Source organism: Melopsittacus undulatus, chromosome 1 (assembly GCF_012275295.1).
Source record: "Melopsittacus undulatus isolate bMelUnd1 chromosome 1, bMelUnd1.mat.Z, whole genome shotgun sequence".
Taxonomy (NCBI): Eukaryota; Metazoa; Chordata; class Aves; order Psittaciformes; family Psittaculidae; genus Melopsittacus; species Melopsittacus undulatus.
In genome coordinates, this window is record NC_047527.1 from 120,547,626 (window position 1) to 120,568,142 (window position 20,517).

The following is a 20,517-nucleotide window of genomic DNA, read 5'->3' on the forward strand; positions in this document are numbered from 1 at the left end:
ACTATGAACCAGCTGAGACTGTCTTCCATAGCCACCCCAATACTCCCAGGTAATTAATTAATGTTTTACTGGTACCTTTACTCCGATTAACACAAAAGACTTCAAAGTATATAGCTCAAAAGGTGTCACACTCAAGGTGAACCTAACAAAAATAGTACTTTCCATGTGCCAGTCTCTGCAAATATTTAACTGTATGTTCCTGATTTCTTCATCTCCTTGATTTCATTTCATTTGGTTAGGGTTCATCAATAGTTTGCAAATAATTTAATTAGGATAAGTTAACTAAGCATTTACAATGGCTATCAAAATTGTACAGAGATTCCAAATGGAGCTAATCTAAAAAATCTATAGCTGTAAATCCTTGGAAGAATCAGAAACCCAAACCGCAGAAGCTCTGCAGCATCTTCATTTAATAAAATCAGACATTTTATATGCTTGGAAAGAGATGTGGTTCAAGTACACACATTTGGTGTATCTCTTGTCAGTGGCTTGCCCTGGTTGACTCAAATAATAATGAGGAAAAAAACCAAAAAGAGATCTTAAATATATCAGCTGAAAGGTGGAGAAACAGAAAAAGCATTCTCCAATTCCCAATGTGAAGTTAAAGGATTGCTCTCAGTAGAGTCAAGATTGATTTTCCCATCCTCAATGTCAAGCTAATTTGTTTCTTATTTTATTGGGATTAACCTACACAAATTATCCATTGGCCAGTAAGGTCTTCTAAGGACACAGCATCTTGCAAGACTGCAGTGTTTGTAGGTTTCACTTCCACAGTGTTTCAGTCTTACAAAGTAGCGGTTAATATAAAACCTATTAAATCTCTTTTAAGAATTTTTTTTAATTGACACCTGACAAATATCAATGATGCCCAGGAAATCTGGGCTACATGGCATGAAAGTTTCCTCCATCACAAAGTGGAGCAAATTCTCAAAGGATAAGCCGTTAGTTTTTTTAACTGGCTGGATCACACAGTAAGTAGGATACTGGCTGAGAATGTTATTTAACCGCTTTTCACATGGAGCACCTTTACAGCTTTAAAAAATAGTTAAAAGAAAATTAAATAAATACTCCCTTGTACAGGGTTGTCACAGTATCTTGACATTAACTCCATTCTCACGAGATCACAATTGAAGTACTGCATTCAGCTCTGAGTCTCCAAAAATAAGAAGGACATGGACCAAGACTTTTGGACCAAGTCCAAAGAAGGGCCATGAAGATGATCAGAGGGTTGGAGCACCTATTCTCCAAGCTTGTTCAGCCTGGAGAAGAGAAGGCTCACAGGAAACCTTAGAGCAGCTTTCCAATACCCAAAGGGGGCCTACAAGAAATCTAGAGAGGGTCTTTTTAAAAGGGCATGTAGTGACAGGACAAGAGGGAATGGCATTAAACTGATAGAGGTTAGATTTAGGTCAGATTTTAGGAAGAAATTCCTCACAATGAGATTGATGAGGCACTGGAGCAGGTTGCTCAGAGAAGTCGAAGCTACCCCATCCCTGGAAGTGTTCAAGGCCAGCTGTATGGGGTTTTGAGCAACTTGGTGTAGTGGAAGGTGTCCCTGACCATGGCAGGGAGATTGGAAGTGGATGATTTTTGAGGTCACTTCCAACTTAAAACTTTCTATGATTCTATTTCCAATCAAATAAAAATCAGACTAAATCTTGAATATTCACGGTTTTTACTCTTCTTGACCACTATTTTATTTGCTTACTTCCTTGCTTTTATTCCAAAGACGTGGTAGCTGGTTTTATACTATTTTTTTTCTGAGACAAATTTTTGAAGCCTTATAGATCAGCAGTGATCCATGGATTACAGGTTGTGGAAAGCAGCCATGCAGATAAAGGAAGCTAACTTACATTATATGTAACGTGCCTACTTTCCATAATGCATTTTACTAACATTCAGGATAAAATACAATGAAAAATACACAGAGCCATGAAAACAAAGACTTCAACATTGTCCGAAGACCTGAAATGTTGGCTTACCCTTTTGTTTCAACAGTGACTCTCAGAGCTAGAATTGGAAGAGCAAGGGAAATGCTATTTAGTCATGTAGAGAGTGCACTGGGAATGATAGATGAGCAATGCCTTAGGTGTTCCCATCTCAATAGGAAGAGCTATCCGAATCCACTGTGATCTATTCTCTGAGCAGCAGGAGACTAGATTAAGGCAAAGCCATTCTTTTCCTGTCTTGCATACAGCTCACTCGAGAGTCAATAGCAGACTTTTACCAAGCAATAAGTTACTTCAGTAAGTCAAACTCCTTTTGGAGTTTTTGCATTAACATGCTTCCTAAATGGTAGCATTTTTAACAATAATGCTCTTAAAGCTTAGGTGAATTAGATTTTTCTTTTAAACTGTTCACGATGCAAATATAGGATGGAGTATTTTATGTGTCTTCACTGCCACCTTTCGGTCAAACATTTTTCTTATTGCTTTTCTCTTTTTTTTTATTTTATTTTTTTATTTCTTTTTACAGCAATGCAAACAGAGCAATGTAACAAAACAAAGAAACAAAACCCCCAAAACAAAAACCTGAGAATATCCAGAGCAAAAAAAAATGTGCAAGATGATACAATTATAACTTCTCAGTATCAACATTTTAGAGTTTAAAAACAAGATTAAAAAAAAAAAATAAAAGAAAAAGCTCAGATAAGAAAAAGCCCAAACTTATTTTGTCCAGAATTCAGATACATAAAGGTTCACCTGCTGTTGATCCACAGCCCTCCTGAGGTACTGTGATTGAATACAAATTTATAAACCTGTCTCTGGATATGCTCATTTCAGAGCTAGCATTTACTTGTTTTCTCTACATAGATCAGTGCCTCCCACTAAATACTTGCTTTCTTCTGATAGCTGCTCTTTCACCATTATTAGAATTCAGATTTGTTCTATGTTAATGCAGAGCAGAATCCTGTTTCATGATGAAGGCTGCTTGGGGCCACTGAAAGGCACACATAATATTTTAATAAGTAATTATTACCACTATATTAATGTGAAGTTTACACACCAACAGAATTTAAAATGCAACTGGAGAAGACTGTACTGTATATAGACATATGGTAAAGTGTTTATTCATAACCAAAGTGTTCATTATTGCAAAGAAAATGAGCAATATCATTAAATTTGTTGATTCCTCAAGTAACCTGTAATGGTCTTCAGCAAGGCATAAAGCTGGCAGTCAGTTAGAATCATAGAACCATAGAATAGTTAGGATTGGAAAGGGCATTAAGGTCATGTAGTTCCAACCCCCCTGCCATGGACAGTGACACCTCACACTAAACCATGTCTCACCCAAGGCTCTGTCCAACCTGACCTTGAACACCGCCAGGGATGGAGCATTCACAACCTCCCTGGGCAACCCATTCCAGTGCCTCACCAGCCTAACAGTAATGAACTTCTTCCTTATATCCAATCTAAACTTCCCCTGTTTAAGTTTTAAACCCGTTACCCTTTGTCCTATCACTACAGTCCCTAATGAATAGTCCCTCTCCAGCATCCCTGTAGGCCCCCTTCAGATACTGGAAGGCTGCTATGAGGTCTCCACGCAGCCTTCTCTTCTCCAGGCTGAACAGCCCCAACTTTCTCAGCCTGTCTTCATATGGGAGGTGCTCCAGTCCCCTGAGCATCCTCGTGGCCCTCCTCTGTACTTGTTCCAACAGTTCCATGCCCTTTAACCTTCTCTCAGTTCCCTCCCCTTACTTCCTGTAGACTCTGCAGAAGGAGGCAGGGAAAGGCTAAAAGGAGGAATGGCTTTCACCATCCACCCTGTTATTTCCACCCTATGAATACTCCTTAAGAGACCAGCTCTTACTGGTATTACTTTAAGCACTTTTCAGTTTTTTCTAATACATGTTGCACAGTGGCAGAGAATTAGGCATTACTAATCCCTAACAGTCTTTTTTTGCACAGCCACCACTGAAGTCATCCACTATTCTCCAGAGACATAACAGAAAATTTGCTTCCAATTGAAGCTATTTTGCATTCTAATAAATCAGAAAAAAAAACATATGTGTAAGAGAGTTGAAAATTATTTTAATCTTTATCTCCACGAAAGAGAGTCATTTACAAGATTCTATCACATGCTAAAACCAACTGGGATCAAGACCTAGAATGTGCCTGCTCATTTATTGAGGGCCTAACTCTTCATTCATTAAACAAAATGTTACACAGTCAGGAAGCACCATTACTACTTTCTGGCCGCCACAAAGTCTTTAAGTGAATTGAAATCAGTAAGAATCCAGAACCCCGTGGGCAGGGATACTCCTTCGCTATGAGGCTGGATAAGATGAAAGAATACATGGTAGAGAAATGTGTCAAGCTGTAGAAAGACTATATACAAGTAACTTAGAATCCTTTTACAATGCGACAGCAACTTAACGAGTTATCAAAAGTCAACTGAGTTATGGCAACATTATATATGTCGGTTCTTAGGGCACAGTAGATGAGAGATATGGCAGCTTAACATAAACCACAAGTTACACAGGAAGTCAAAAAACTCCAGCCTTATATCTCAGGTGCCTTTGTGGACTGTCAGTCAGGCACTGTGCATGTTCACTATGGGAGTCACAGCTACATTCTCCTCTAGTCTTCAGCTTCAAAGGAAAACAAGCATTAAGTCTAACACTGCCTTCACTTTGGAGCTTTTGGCGTTAAGTGCTTTCAAAGAACCAGATACAAAGTCTGTTGAAGTCCATGGAAAAATATCTGTCCTTAACCTCCAGATTTTTCAATCAGGCTTTCACCCCTACAAAAACTATGTGCTATTTCAGTGTGCAATGAGTTGGTGAAATAGTGAGACAGCCCCTCCATGCCATCAGAAGGCAGCCCTCTCAAGAAATGAAGCATGTTCCATCACAGACAGCAACTGGGAAACAGGGACCACTGACTTTTAAAATCACTTGATCTGAAAGCTTGGTTTCTGCAAGATGAAGGGTCCTAAGTCTGTATCAGGATGTAGGTATGTTCTGGCATTGTAGATAACTTAGTAATAGCACTGCTGCTGAAGAAAAAAAACAACTTGCCTGAGAACCCAAACTAGATAGACACGACACTGGTATTGGTTTGGTTATTTTCTCATTCAAAGCATTTCTTTATCTGGTTATAGTTAGATTTTGTGCAATTTTTTCAAAAATGATGCCACCCACATCCAAGTTTCAGTTTCTCCCAGATAAAACAACGAAATGGGACAATGGAAACAGCTTGTTCAGTTTCTCATTAGTCAACAAAAGAAAAAAAAAACCAAACAAAAAACCCTACTTCAGTTTTGCTCTTCAGGCTACAGAAGGCGGGTGGAGGATGGGGAGGGATATGTAGAAGCTGTTTACCAGAAACAGAGCCTTCTGAAAAGTTTTCTGTCATACGGAAACAGCTGGCCACATGTGGAAAAGGCAACAGATGGGATGAGGAGAGAAATCATACAGGAAGCAGTTGCTGTTTTTCAAACTGAGTCAAAATCTAACTCTATGCATTTCAGACAGATAGCTAGATAGACTCAGGGGAGGAGTACATGTGTGTGGCTGCATATGTAAACACGTATATGAGCACGCACACTGTTTCAACACTGTTGTGGCAGTAATAGACACTAAAATGTTCAGGATTTGTGAATTAAAATAGACATGGTCAGAATGACATTAAGGGGAGATGCTATTTCTCATGAGAGTTTTTCCATTTGGACATAAAATCAAAACTCAAAAGACTTTTGAGCAGAAAAGAAAAAGAAAAAAAAAAAAAGGCTTGGTAGTATATTCACATTCCTTCTGTGGATTATGCCATAAAGTGTTGCTAGCTATGCCTGAAAGTAAAACTAAGAGTATTTTTACACAAAATGTAAAGGACAACAGCAGCAGCAAGAATTTTCAAGAAGGAGAAAACGAATGACCCAGGGAATTACAGACCAGTCAGTCTCACCTCTGTGCATGGCAGGATCATGGAGCAGATTCTCCTGGAAGGCATGCTAAGGCACATGAAAACAACAAGGTGCTGGGTGACACCCAGCATGGCTTCACTAAAGGGAAATCCTGCCTGACCAATTTGGTGGCCTTCTATGATGGGGCTACAAAAGTGATGGACGGGGTGGAACAGTTGACGTCATCTACCTGGACCTGTGCAAAGCATTCGACACTGGCCCACATGACATCCTTGTCTCTAAATTGGAGAGACATCCATTTGATAGGTAGATCACTCGGTGGATAAAAAACTGTCTGGATGGCCGCACACAAAGAGTTGTGGTCAATGGCTCAATGTCCAGACGGACAGCAGTAATGAGTGGTGTCCCTAAGGGATCAGTGTTGGGACCGGTCTTGTTCAACATCTTTGTCAGTGACATGGACAGTGGGATTGAGTGCGCCCTCAGCAAGTTTGCCAATGACACTGAGCTGTGTGGTTCGGTTGATATGCTGGAGAGAAGGAATGCCATCCAGAGGGACCTCGACATGCTTGTCAGGTGGACTGATGTCAACCTTGTGAAGTTTAACCATGACAAGTGCAAGGTCCTACACCTGGGTGGGAGCAATCCCAGGCAGAGTTACAGGCTGGGCAGAGAAGGGATTCAGAGCAGTCCTGCAGAGAAGGACTTGGGGGTAGTGGTCGATGAGAAAAAGAACATGAGCCGGCTTCAGTGTGCACTCACAGCCCAGAAAGCCAACTGTATCCTGGGCTGCATCAAAAGAAGCATGACCAGCAGGTCGAAGGAGGTGATCCTGCCCCTCTACTCTGCTCTCGTGAGACCTCACTTGGAGTATTGTGTTCAGTTCTGGTGTCCTCAACATAAAAAGGACATGGAACTGTTAGAACAAGTCCAGAGGAGGGCCACGAGGATGATGAGGGGACTGGAGCACCTCCCATATGAAGACAGGCTGAGAAAGTTGGGACTGTTCAGCCTGGAGAAGAGAAGGCTGCATGGAGACCTCATGGCAGCCTTCCAGTATCTGAAGGGGGCCTACAGGGATGCTGGGGAGGGACTCTTCATTAGGGACTGTAGTGATAGGACAAAGGGTAACGGGTTTAAAACTTAAACAGGGGAAGTTTAGATTGGATATAAGGAAGAAGTTCATTACTGTTAGGCTGGTGAGGCACTGGAATGGGTTGCCCAGGGAGGTAGTGAATGCTCCATCCCTGGCAGTGTTCAAGACCAGGTTGGATGAAGCCTTGGGTGATATGGTTTAGTGTGAGGTGTCCCTGCCCATGGCAGGGGGGGTGGAAGGTGATCTTAAGGTCCTTTCCAACCCTAACTCTTCTATGATCCTATGAATTTACTGAAGAATTTCCACAGAATATACTCTATAGGGGTAAGCCATGTTCTGTTATGATGTTAAATAAGAAACAATTCCAGCAAAAGTGACGCAACTCAGCACTAATTAGTCAAGCAGATGTGATGCTGAATCAAGTCCACAAGAGTAGAATTAGGCATCCCTAGCAATAATTTTCAAATTACTGATTTAATTTTAAATCCAAACCAACTTCTTTCTCAGCTCTAGTGCAGCCTCATGTATTCTGAATCACATGCACTACTCTATACCAAACACAAGTTTCATTTAATACATCTGACTCCATAATAAAATTGCATTTTGGAGCAGGAAGATATACGTGCATGAGAAAATAGTATTTCTTTTTCTCTTATATAATTTCTGTATTTTTCTTCACTATAATTGTATGCATACGTATTTTATACTGATACATAATTTGATTCATTTATGAAAATGCTTGCAACATCTCTGTATTCTGTGTAAATTTGTATTTGAAATTAATGTATTACCAATAGAATTTATTTCATCACCATTTTATTTTGCTCTACTGATCTGTTAAATGTATTGCACCTCTCTTCCTTTCAAAGGCATTCTAAAAAAGACTGACCTGTCATTTTTTCTAGAATTACAAATAGATATGTTTTATACAATGTTTTATACAAATTAACTGTGCAAAAACATACAAAGGCAGCATTTGGGTGTTTTTCTTCTTCGGCACTGAAGCAATAACAGTAGGAATGAGTTCAGTAGGAATAAAACCAAAATTGGATAAAATTCTATCATTCATTTTTCTGTCTTTGACAGCACCTTTCTTAAAAGTAATCAAATCCTTCAATTACTTTTATACCAGTGACTTTGAGATAACATAGAATCACATATTTTGAGTTAGTCAGGGTAAATGAAGAATATCAAGATTTCCAATTTCTGTCAGCATTAAATAGTCCTTGTGAGTCTGAAAACTTAACATTTTAGACTATAAAACACAGACAATACTACATTACAGCTTTTGAAATTACTTTGTTCTAACTTTTCCTTCTAAGTTGTGTTTTGGGAGTGTGTATTAGGACAGGCTGTCAGGATTTCTGTTTTGCTGAAAGCTCTAAATTTACAAGAGGTGGCAGTTGGTAGAACTGGGAACTATTTAGATATGAGTCCATCAAAAGGAGTATCTTCTTACAAAGATAAAAAGTTTACTGTTTACCAAACCAGTTTGTTAAAGAATATTCATTAAATACTTCTATAGCAGTCTTTTAGGCAAGATCCACAAGGATGCTAAGGCATCCTTAAACATATTAGCCTACCACTACAATGTCTAAAAGTCAGGTAGATGCTCTGAAGAATGGAATTCACAAAGCTCCAGACAGTTGTTTTAAGCAATAAGAAGAAAGTGCTTGCGAAATTCACTTGCTAAAGGGGGGTGGCTTGAGAAAGGACGCATGTGGCACCGGAGCGGAGCCAGGGGAGATCAGCGTCCAGGAACCTCACCCCAGAGCAACAAGAGCCACTGAGGAGGGAGCCTCAAGTCCTTGACACGACTTGCAAAGAGCTCGGCTACCGCGAGGAGGTGACTCACTGGGGGCGGAGACAGGAGGAGGGGCACCAGCTGTGAGTGGTTAAAAATCTACCCAGGGAGTGCGGCGACCAGGAGCGTGGTGAACAGAGCAGGCAAACAGAGCTGGTCGAGGCAGTTCGCACGGCAGTTCATGCAGGCAGGCGAGCGGGATGGTGAGCACTTGCTGTATGATTGGGGTCTGGTCTGGGAGCTCTGCTTTGGCTGTCCCGGTGGTGGCCAGCGTAGGCACCCAGATAGAGCCAGTAAGTGGGGAGGCTGAGGTGCAAATCTTGGAGTGCAGAGAGTGCCTGCACTGGTCTTGTGAGGGAAAGGTGCAGAATGGGCAGGGCTGCGCTCACTGCTCCCTGATGGAGGCCCTCCTCCAGCAGGTGGCTGAGCTACGGGATGCTGTCAGTAAGCTGCAAGATGTCAGGGAAGCTGAGAGGAAGCAGGACTGCTTGCTCCAGGACCAAACAGCACAGGGGCCTCAAGATTCCCCTCTAACTCATGGAGAAAAGAAGGAGGTTGTTGATCAGGGAAGCTGGGAATTAGTAACAAAAAAAAAAAAAAAAAAACAACCAAAGGAGGAAGAGAACAATTAAAAGCAAGGGGCTTTCTCCTAAATCTGCTGTACCCACCCAGAACCGCTTTTCTGTCCTGCAGGGGACCAATGAGAAAATGCACTTGCATCAGAAACAGTCGGCTGGTGCACTGGTACAGAAGATCTCTACTGGTGCCGCCAGGAAAAAGCAGCGGGTTGTAGTAGCAGGGGACTCTGCCTTGAAAGGGACAGAAGCGCTCATCTGTCGCCCTGACCCGGTAGCAAGGGAGGTGTGTTGCCTACCTGGGGCATGGATCAGGGATGTTGCGGAGAGGCTGCCTGCTCTAGTAAGTCCCACGGACGATTACCCGCTTCTAGTGATACATGTGGGTGCTAGGGATATAGATAGTAGTAGCCTGAGGAGTATAAAGAAGGACTATAGAGCTCTGGGAGAGGTGGTCAGGAGTTCTGGAGCTCAGATAGCCTTTTTGACAATTCTCCAAGACACAGGGGAGGACCTTCCAAAGGCAAGGAGGATTGGACAGGTTAATAAATGGTTAAAAGGGTGGTGTCATAGCCAAGGGTTTGGGTGTCTTGGACATAGGGCCCACATTTGTAGGCCAGGCTTACTGGGGTCTGGTGGAACTGCTCTGATAAAGAAAGGGAAGAGTGGCTTTGCTGGGAGGCTTGCCAGACTTGTCAAAGATGCTTTAAACTAGTTGTGTTGGGGGAGGGGAGCATCATTCCATCCCAACACACCCAGTCAGTTGCCAGCACCTATAATAAATACTCTGAGCAATGTAGTAATATTGTAGCCACTCCAGCCACTGAGCCGGCTTCATTTGGAGCTCAGATCAGATGCCTCTATACAAATGCCCGTAGCATGGGGAATAAACAAGAGGAATTAGAGATGTAGGCACATCTACGGGGCTATGATATAATAGGCATCACAGAAACATGATGGGATGGCTCCTTTGACTGGAGTGTTGGAATGGAAGGTTACAGGCTTTTTAGAAAAGACAGGCCCGGTAGGAGGGGAGGGGGAGTTGCCTTTTATGTTAGGGATAGGCTGGAGAGTATGGAACTCTGTCTGGGGACAGGTGACCAGTTGACAGAAAGTTTGTGGGTCAGGGTTAAGGGGAAATCGGTGATGGGACACATTACTGTGGGGATCTGTTACAGACCGCCTGATCAAGAGGAACCTCTGGATGAAGAACTCTACAGACAAATAGGAAAAGCCTCACGCTCACAGGCCCTTGTTCTCATGGGGGACTTCAACCACCCTGACATCTGTTGGGGCAACAGTATGGCCCGGCACAAGCAATCCAGGAGGTTCCTCAATTGTGTGGAAGACAACTTCCTTCTGCAAGTAATAGAGGAGCCAACAAGGAGAGGTGCCATGAGCACCTAGTGCTCACCATCAGGGAAGGGCTCATTGGAAATGTGACTCTTCAGGGCAGCCTTGGATGCAGTGATCATGAGATGGTCAAATTTGAGATCCTCAGGACAGTGAGGAGAGCGTGCAGCAAGCTCGCTGCCCTGGACTTCAAGAGAGCAGACTTTGGCCTTTTCAGGAACCTGCTTAGCAAGGTTCCATGGGATATAGCCCTAGAGGGCAGGGGGCCCAAGGCTGTTGGTTGATATTCAAGGATCACCTGCTACAAGCTCAGGAGTGTTGCATCCCGACTAGAAGGAAGTGCAGCAGGAGGGGCAGGAGATCTCCTTGGATGGATAAGGAGCTGCTGAGAAAAATTCTCAGGAAAAAAGAGGCTTATAAAAGCTAGAAACAAGTACAGGTGGCCTGGGATGAATACAGGGATGTTGTCAGGGTAGTTAGGGACCAAGTTAGGAAAGCTAAGGCCCAATTGGAGCTAAACTTGGCAAGGGATGTTAAAGATAATAGGAAGGGATTTTATAGGTATGTAGCAGCTAAAAAACAGACTAAGGACAATATAGGCCACCTCCGGAAACTTTCGGGAGAACTGGCTACACAGGACTTGGAGAAGGCTGAGGTTCTGAATGGCTTCTTTGCCACAGTCTTCACTGGCAAAGGCTCTGACCGCAGCACCCGAGTCTTGGAAGGCAGACACAGGGACTGTGAAAACCTAGACCTTGGGCTCACTGTACGAGAGGATCTGGTTCGAGACCATCTTAAGAACCTGAATGTACACAAGTCCATGGGACCTGATGAAATCTATCAGCGGGTCCTGAAGGAGCTGGTGAATGAAGTTGCAAAGCCACTGGCCATCATATTTGAAAAATCATGGCAGTCAGGTGAAGTTCCTGATGACTGGAAAAAGGGAAATATAACCCCCATTTTCAAGAAGGGGAAAATGGACGACCCGGGGAATTACAGACCAGTCAGTCTCACCTCTGTGCCTGGCAAAATCTGAGAGCAGGTTCTCTTGGAAGGCATGCTAGGGCACATGAAAAACAACAAGGTGCTTAGTGACAGCCAGCATGGCTTTACTAGGGGAAATTCTGCCTGACCAATTTGGTGGCCTTCTATGACGGGGCTACAAAAGTGATGGACAGGGTTGGAGCAGTTGACATCATCTACCTGGACTTGTGCAAAGCGTTCGACACTGGCCCACATGACATCCTTGTCTCTAAATTGGAGTGTCATCAATTTGATAGGTGGACCACTCAGTGGATAAAGAACTGGCTGGATGGTCGCACTCAAAGAGTTGTGGTCAACGGTTCAATGTCCAGCTGGAGACCAGTAACGAGTGGTGTCCCTCAGGGGTCAGTGTTGGGACCAGTCTTGTTTAATATTTTTGTCGCTGACATAGACAATGGAATTGAGTGTGCCCTCAGCAAGTTTGCCAATGACACCAAGCTGTGTGGTTTGGTTGATATGCTAGAGGGAAGGAATGCCATCCAGAGGGACCTTGACACACTTGTGAGGTGGGCTGATGCCAACCTCATGAAGTTTAACCATGCCAAGTGTAAGGTCCTACACCTGGGTGGGAGCAATCCTAGGCAGAGTTACAGGCTGGGCAGAGAAGAGATTCAGAGCAGCCCTGTGGAGAAGGACTTGGGGGTAGTGGTCGATGAGAAAATGAACATAAGCTGGCTTCAGTTTGTTCTCACAGCCCAGAAAGCCAACCGTATCCTGGGCTGCATCAAAAGGAGGTGATCCTGCCCCTCTACTCTGCTCTCGTGAGACCTCATTTGGAGTATTGTGTGCAGTTCTGGTGTCCTCAACATAAAAAGGACATGGAACTGTTAGAACAAGTGCAGAGGAGGGCCACGAGGATGATCATCGGACTGGAGCACCTCCCATATGAAGGCAGGCTGAGAAAGTTGGGACTGTTCAGCCTGGAGAAGAGAAGGCTGCGTGGAGACCTCATAGCAGCCTTCCAGTATCTGAAGGGGGCCTACAGGGATGCTGGGGAGGGACTATTCATTAGGGACTGTAGTGATAGGACAAGGGGTAATGGGTTGAAACTTAAACAGCAGAGGTTTAGACTTGATATAAGGAAGAAATTCTTTACTGTAAGGGTGGTGAGGTACTGGAATGGGTTGCCCAGGGAGGTTGTGAATGCTCCATCCCTGGCAGTGTTCAAGACCAGGTTGGATGAAGCCTTGGGTGATATGGCTTAGTGAGAGGTGTCCCTGCCCATGGCAAGGGAGTTGGAACTAGATGATCTTGAGGTCCTTTCCAATCTTAACTATTCTATGATTCTATGATTCTATGAACATAAGGGATCTCTTAAGTGAGAGTAAAGGATGCATTGCAGCATTCAACCCCTTGTAGGTCACCTAATAACATTGAAAAGTATATATTCTGTCTTTGAAGTTTCTATTTTTTTTCATAAACTGTTGACTAAGGAAGTCAAGGCAATGTCAGCTAATGCAGATTAGCAAAACAAAGAATCACATTATAGTTTATGCCAAAGCCAGGATTGTTACAGATCTGTATTGGCAATCAGGTAACTATAATAATAGATCATTTTAAGAAAAAAATTGTTTTCTTTGCTGCTCTTTATGAATGCGCAAAACGAGTTTCTCTACACTGCTTTATCTTCTGATACTGTTTCTGAAAGTAGATGGGACACTATCTAAGTAGTTTACAGATCTTCTGACTTGACTCTCGTCTCTGTGGGGAAGGTATTGCCAAGCTTTCATCTGTAGACTGCAATGACTAAATCCATGTCGATGTCTGTCTGCTTTCACTACACTCTCCCTGACTCTTTTGTCACTGAGATCTCAAGCAGAATTGGCAGAGGAAGAATTCTCAGAGTACCACTAATGGTAAATCACCTTAGGTCAACAACTCTAGTAAAACAAGTGTGCCAAAGAGAGTAGCAAAGTAGCAGAAACACAGACTCTAAACTTCAAGTAAGGGCAATAACCAAACAAAAAATTACCTTAAAGGAGATTTCTAAATACACTTCTTATGATATGGATTTCCAAATCTCTTCAAACTCTTGTGCCCATCATTCAACCTCCATATTCAATTAGTGCACTCTCAAGTCCAGTTCCTGAAACCATCCATGGTCATTAGGGTTACATATCACTGTGGAGTTTGATTCCAAAGTCTTTTTACAATCAAAACACCTTCTTAATCACAAACAATTAGGATTATTTTTCTTATGTTTAAATGAAATTTCCTGTATTTCAGTTTATGCCCATTATCTGAGAAAAGTCTGTCTTCTTCACTCCCTCCCATCAGGTATTTATATGGTATAATATGCCCCCATGCCTTCATTTCTCCAAGCTAAGCAGTCCACCTTCTCTTATGTCAGAAGTTCCAATCCTTTAATCATTTTTGTCACTCTTTGCTGGACTCATTCAAATATGTCCATGTCTCGCTTATGCTGAGGAGCCCTAGACTGTAGCACTCTGGTTGTGGAGTGCCAAGTACAGTAGAAGGGTAACCTTCCTTGACCCACTGGCAATGCTCTGCTTACCAGAGGCTGCAGCATAAGAAGTTGTTGGCCTTCATTGTAAGGATGCTCATGTTCATTCAGTGTCCACCAAGATCTCCAAAGGCTTTTCTGCCAAGCTTCTTTAGTTGGTCACTAGCCTGTACTGCTGTAAGGGTTTATCTTCCCAGGTGCAGGACTTCATTTGAACTTCATGAGGTTCCTGTTTGCCTGTTTTTCCAGCTTCCTGCAGTGACTCTGAATGGTAGCACAAACCACTGTTTCAAACACTCACCCCAGTTTCTGTGTCTACTGCAAAGCTCATTTCTGACCCAATGGCTGTTAGATGAAAGCTTACAGTTTTTCTCTGGAGCTTGCAGTGTGCTAGAACCTCTTATTCTTGTTCTGCCTGAGCAACTTGTCTCTGTCCCTGTCCTTCCTCATTTCCTGCTCCAGTTCTTACTAGCATCCCTGCTCTGCTTCTAGAATGATCAGTGTCCTGGGCAGCAGCAAAAAGTCTGACAAAGGTCTCAGCTCTTGGATTATTTCTGACAATTAACTTCAGCTATCTATTGTTGTGTGTAGTGTGTACACAGTCACACAGCGTAAGCAGCACTTCCAGATGACAGAAATATTTTCATTAACCATGGCTAGCGCTTTTTAAACAGACAGAATCTTAAGCTAGAATTCCAGTATGTAGTTTTGGACAAAAGATCTTTTTCTTTATAAGTAATAAAACTGTCAAGATTTAAAAATGTTCTTGTTCTAAGAACTTGTAATTAATATAAAATATAAATACTAGCACTTAATTGTTTAAAATACCAAATCTAGCAAAAGATCCAGCTTAACAAGCTCTTAACAAGCACAATTATTTCCATATTGAAGACATGTGTAATTGTGTTGTCGGTCTTCGCATGTGAGCAACAATCCCCTTAGCCAGTCAACCATAATAAATGTATTAATATAGTAGCTTCACGTAAACAAAAAGTCACCTAAAATCTGATGGCAGGAAACTTTGAAGCATTTATTGTTTTATTTAATCATGGTTTGTTTAATTGTTAATAATGTTTAAATTATTTAAGTAATTCTAAATGTATAGGCAGGTTCTGCTTCACACTATTTTAGATTGTACCAAATTTCTAACAGTCTGATCATCTTAGGTTTTTTTTAAGTAAGCATTTCAGTAATTTCTCACATATGCTCACTTCTCAAAGACATCTTAGTAACTAAGAAATGACTTATAAGTTTTTACAAAGCTAATTCCTTGCCTTCCTTCAAATCCCTCTTAAAATTTTGGAAACTGTTGTCATTACAATGGCATCTAGCAGCTGGAACTGCTGTCATCACACTGAAGAGTTATCACCACAGCCTGGTATACTAACCATCACTATCCCATTACATTCCTAAAACTGTGTTCAGCTCTGCTTCTTCCCTCTGTGTTTCCACCACCTCTCTCCTCTGGTTTCAAATGTGAAACCTACATTGTAGCCTGCAGTGAAAATGACAGTGTTTGTAGTTTGTGTTTGCATAATATCTCACATTATAGCCTATGGTTTGTAGGCACTATGGTAATAGGCAAAAAACTGATGACATAAATGCAAGGTATAGTGTCAAAAAAAATCCTTACCAACTATAAGAATTCAGAAGTATGGCATTGGAAGAAGAAAGGTTTTCTGAGAAGTTCCTGAGGTATAAGGCCTGGGAAAGAAAATGGCTGTGGGAGGGATCCTGCAACATTTTGACAATTTCGTGGTCTCACAACATGCCTTTATAAGTCCTCAGTGGAAAATAAAATGATACTATTAGAATGCCATTCCTAAACCACAAAATCTATCAAAAAACCACAGCTACAGGCAGTAAGCCACACTACATGTTTTTCACAGGATATGTTCCAAAGCATGTTAATTTCAAATTATTTTTGTAGAAATATTGTAAAAAAAAAAGCTTTTTCAACAATTAGACGTAATGAATACCAAATACACCACAGCAGAAAATATACCACTAGATTCTTCATTACATAATTAGACATAAGCAAAATTGCTCCTTGTAAAAATAAAAAGCAGAGGCAAATGTAAAAGAGCTCTTGAACTGGAGCAGGTCAAATGCCCACCTTCATGCCCAATATTCTGTCTTTGCTCAGTAACCCTTCCCTTGTGAATTCATTCTTTCCCCTGTATCCTTGGATTTTAGAGTCTCAAAGTGTCACAGCTTTTTTATTAATCTGTATATAAATTACTTTGTATCAGTTACTGCATATAAATTAATCCAGTGATATGTGTGTAGTAAAATCATGAAATTATCAAAGCACAACAATCAGAGAAGTACCATAACTGCTTCAATGGATAACAGTACAATTTTAGATGTTAGATAAACAAAGGTGACAAAGAGAATGGAAAGGTAAGCATTACTTTAAGAGTATGTGATTATAGACAAAGAATATCACTATGCCTTATTCAAACTAACTTTTTTCTTAAATATCAAACAAATTCTTCTCTTTTGCTTACAAAAAAAGACATGCATCTTCAGAAAAAAAATTCTGGAGGAGTTCTGCAAAATAGAACAGGAAGTGATTACTCTACTCTACTTGTCTATAAATTATATACTTGAAATCCAGAATGTAATTTCTTTTACAATAAAAATTAAATACTGCTATTTTCCCCTACCTTGAGTTGTTTTTCAACTCATTTAATTGAACTTTAACTGAAGCAGTCATGTGTCTTTACTTGTACTTTCAACAGTGTCTAAAAGTATTTCTGTTAAAAACTTAATTTGGGTGTCATGTGGTTCTATTGATTTCTCATAATTCAAGAAGTAGTACATAGTTTTATTTCTTACATGTGTTGGACTGGATTGAACAGCCCTCTCAAACAATCTTGAGCCCCTGTTTTTTTCACAGTATTTCTTTTCATATGCTTCTCATAACTTGGCACTGATGATTTAAATCCTCCAGAGGAATTCTAGTATTTCAAGTAGTTTGAAAGCCACTTCTTTGAATCAGAACTTGTGTGATAAATCCAGGCCAAGTAAGAAATTTGTCTGACTTTAATGATGTTACTTATTAAGAACAGCTGGTTCATTACTTCACATTCATTCAGCAGGGGACACAGGGGGACACAGCAGTTGTCTACTTATCTGATCTCTTTCAATCATATTCTCTTGGACAAAAGGAGCTTACAAAATGACAGTAAACCAAATATGTTGTCTGATGTCCCTGTTCTCAGATGGCCTTAGCCCACAAGGAACAAGCATTCCCTGCCAGATGCATCTGCAACTCCCACTCACAGTATGAACAGAGGTAACTTACTGTCTTCATTCCCAACTCATCTGCCTCCTATTTAGGAGCAAAGATTTCTGTTTCTTATCCTGTAATTTTCAAAATCAGGTTAAATTTTATTTCATTTTGACATGAACTTTCAAATTATTTCATTTTCCAGGTTCTTTGTAATGCATATTTTTTATTATTCCTTTTCACAGATTGCTGAGGCTTGGAATTTTGAGCAAGAGTCTTCTTGTTGACATCTCACACACCTTCATAGCCAAAACCATTAATGCAGTTAAATTTTGTGTCCACTGTCCTACCCAAAGCAAGACCCTTGCCAATACCAGATCAAGTCCTAGACTGCATTAGGAAGAACATCACCAGCTTGTCAAGGCACATGATCCTTCCCCTTTTCAGCCCCCTTTGAGACTGCATTGCTGTGTTCAGTTCTGGGCTCCCCAGCAGAAGCAAGACACAGATGTACTGAAGTTACTTCAGTGTAGGTCACCACAAAGATGATTAAGGTACCGGAACATTTCCCCTACAAGTAGAGGCTGAGAGGGCTGGGTCTATTCAGGCCAGAGATGAGAAAGCTCAGGGAGACTCTTGACAACTCATATAAAGATCTGAGGGAGAACAGGAGTAAAGAAGGTTGAGCCAGATTCTTCTGAATGGAGCCCAGAGAAAGGGACAAGAAGCAACTGGCACAAATTGAACTACATGAAATTCCACTTAAAAAAAAAAAAAAAGAAATTCCATTTAAACATCATAAAAAATAATAATTAAAAAAAAAGTTTACTGTGGCAGTGGTCAAATACTGGAATAAGTTGCCCAGAGAGGTTGTGGAGCCTCAGTCCTTTGAGATATTCAAAACTCAATAGGATAATGCCCTAAGCAACCTGCTCAATGTAACCTGCAACAATGCTTTGAGACAGGGAAGTGGAGAGGGTGTACTAGATGATCTCCAGAGCTCCCCACCAACCTCAACAGTTCAGTGATTCTGTGAAGTTAGCCACGACTCTGTAGTGTTAAATTTTGAAAATTCTGATGATTCCGCAATCCCTCTGAACCTTCACTGTCCTCACAGTGAAGAGCTGCTTTCCTAACATCCACTGTGACCGTCAAGCTGCAATTTGTGATCTCTGGCTGTTCCTACAGTAGTAGTCCCTGGCACTACTGCTTTTGTACCTTCTCTTCAAATGTTTGAGGGTTGCTACTATGTCACCAGTGAGTCTGCTCTTCCCCAGACTAAGCAAGCCCACCTCCTCAATGTCTCTCCTCAGGGAGCATGTCCTGTAAGCCCTTCACCATCCTGGTAGCCCACTGCTGAACCACCTCCAGGACCATCCTGGAAACCTAGCCACTGTTTCACTGTTTCAACTCAGCAGAAGCAAGCCCATTTGCACTTGTCTAAATTACAGAGAAGGGTTTCCACCCTTCCACACCACTTCCCCTTATGCAGCATCATTTCTGAGTCACCGAGGGGCGTTCCAGAGCCATCTTCCTGACCATAATAGCAACACTTAGCTTACTCAACAAGTTCAGAGGCAGATTAAGTCTTGTATGACTATACATAAGCCCGTGTGTTACTGGAAGATTGCATCACTTTCCCAACCATTTGGTAAGTTGTCCTCCTCAGAGCTCCTAGTCTAAAAAGCAGTTGCAGAAGCAGACAAATCACTCTGACCACAGACTTCTCCTTGTATAAACTGTGGTGAAAATGTTCTCAAGGTATACAGACTGTCAGGCAGTCTTGTCAATGACGCAATAATGTTTTTTCCTCCAGAAGATGCAATCTACCATTCCCTCACATCCTTTGTCAATATCACACAGACTCTGTCCAGAATGAAAAAGGACTAAAACACAGATGGGCCAAGACAGAGTCATCAGAGTGTTTTACATCTCTGGAAAATACTGTCATACTTCAGCAGCCACCGAAGTATTACTTTTTCCCACCCAACTCCTGCAACAGTTAAAAAAATACACTCTAACTGTTTGGAGCTAGCCAAACCTGCACAGCTTTAAATTTTTGCCAGCAAGGTCATGCCCATTCTGCATGTGCCAAGAGAAATTATTTCATTTTGAATCAACTCCTGATTCCTGTGGTGTTTCCTGCTTTAAGTCTCACACTTCTTGCACAGCACTTGGCATAAATACTAGTTCAAGGCTGTCAGCATGCAGCAGTACGTTGCAGATTAACAGTCTGCAGGAGAACTGCCATGCACTTAGCCTTCCAGTACCACTCTAATACAGGTAGTACTCTGAGCGAACTGGTAGTACTCTGAATGACCTGGAAGTTATGCATTAGGGTAGCCATGAAAGGAAAGTTTTTCCTCAGCATTTGAAACTTCTTCCATTTTGTAAGCACCCATAGCAAATGAGCTTTCCATTTTATTCACAGACAGGCACCTAATAGCCCTCAGGATGCAGGGACTAGAGAAGGGATTGCTTGTCCAGAGATTCCCAGGAGCATCTGTGCAGAGTAGCTTACTAGGTACTTATTTAATAGCCAGGTTCACTTTGGCTGGCTTTTCACTTCATCTTCTCAGAATGTTTATGCTGGAGCTTAGCTCTTGAGTGCTTTATGAAAAGGCTAAGGATATCTTAAGGGTATTCTAGCCTTAAGATAGGATATCCAGATGCTGAAATCTCTCAGCATCCTGAGCTACCTTTTGGGCTAGAAGTGTAATCCACATAACACTAACTTACACCAGGACTTCTGAGGATACCTTTACCATGGGGTTTCACTTCGAATAAGACAATTCTTTTAGCCCTTTGGACTACAAAATCCCATTTAGCCAGTATGCAGGGTGACACACTACAGTGCACCTTGCTGCAGACAGCCTCCTCCCCAGTGCTCTCACCGCCAGGCGTCACCCTGCTTATGCTCTCTGTTGGGAGCTGGGTTAAAAACCAAACCGAAGGTGCAAAAAAGGAGCGGAGAAGAAAACCAGCTTTCACAAAGTGAGAGCATACAGAATTCAGCATTCCTTGCAAAAATAAAGTAGCTAATGGAAAGCACGTGGGAAATAGCCTTAATGAAAAGCACAG